General features: G+C 47.6%; 1 protein-coding gene across 1 annotated transcript in view; it reads right to left on the bottom strand.

The window, feature by feature from the left end:
- The window catches only part of PIK3R2 (phosphoinositide-3-kinase regulatory subunit 2), a 22,354-nt gene extending 22,065 nt beyond the window's left edge, over positions 1-289 (bottom strand). Inside the window, exon 1 of the mRNA XM_015424644.1 lies at positions 19-289. The gene's annotated coding sequence lies outside the window, so the exon portion shown is untranslated. The remainder of the gene's footprint in view (positions 1-18) is intronic.
- Between the last annotated feature and the right edge of the window lie 849 nt (positions 290-1,138).

The following is a 1,138-nucleotide window of genomic DNA, read 5'->3' as shown; positions in this document are numbered from 1 at the left end:
CCCCCCCCCCCCCCTTACCCGTCCTCGTCTCCTCTGTCCAGAAACGGACCCCCCTTCGAACGCGACTGCACCCCGGGAAAAGGCGGAAAGCACCGAGCGCGACGGGAGCCGAAGCGGGGTGCCGGAAGTACCCGAACGCGCGCCACGGAAACGGCCGAGCGCGCCTGCCAAGAAACGAACAGCCCGAAGGCGGAACAGTTCTTTTGTTTGCGAACCAGATTTCGTGGTTATTTTTCGAAGATCTCTGGTTACGATGACGAATTGTTTCCTTGGAGACCTGCAGGAATTTCAGTCTTGGCAGTGGTTTGGCACCAACATCTGTCTTCTCCCCACATAGAGAAATAAGGGAAGGAGCTCGTGCTCTTGATTTAAAGGGGAAAAGGTAAAAGTCGGATCTACATGGATCCTCATGAATTCATATGATTTTTACATTGAAATGAAATAAAACTACCATCATATTGTAGGCCATGTGTTAATCTATAGGGGGCACCACAAAAATCACGCATCCACAAATTCGTGGCAGCACAACAGCGCAAACACATGATTCCAAAGCACGGATCCTCAAAAATTCATATGATTTTTATGCTGAAACAAAATAAAACCACCATCATACTGCAGACCATGTCTTAGACTATAGGCAGCACTCCAAAAATCATGCCCCCATGAATTCGTGGCACCACAAAACTGCAAAAACATGGTTCCAAAGCACGGATCCTCATGGATCCTCAGGGTTTTTCAATTGGGTCACTCCAAACTCACCATCAAATCACATAATACGCCCACGTCCACAGCTTGCACCACAAAAATCATAGATCCACGGCTTCGTGGTGACACCATTCTGCAAAAACATAATTCTGAAGCACGGATCCTCATGGATGCTTGGGTTTTTTCTGTTGGGACACAACAAACATACCATGAAATCCCATATCATGTCCATGGCCACAGCCTGCACCACAGAAATCACGGTGCCAAGGCTCTGTGGCAACACCATGCTGCAAAAACATGGTTCCAAAGCACGGATTCTCAGATCCTTATGATTTTTGCATTGAGTCACCCTAACAACACCATCAAATAATATGCCTTGTCCATGGACACAGAATGCAGCACAGAGATCATATGTCCACAGCTTCGTGGCAAC

The sequence above is a fragment of the Gekko japonicus genome, unplaced genomic scaffold (assembly GCF_001447785.1).
Source record: "Gekko japonicus isolate JY-2015 unplaced genomic scaffold, Gekko_japonicus_V1.1 scaffold596, whole genome shotgun sequence".
Lineage (NCBI taxonomy): Eukaryota > Metazoa > Chordata > Lepidosauria > Squamata > Gekkonidae > Gekko > Gekko japonicus.
This window is presented reverse-complemented; position numbering and strand designations above follow the sequence as displayed.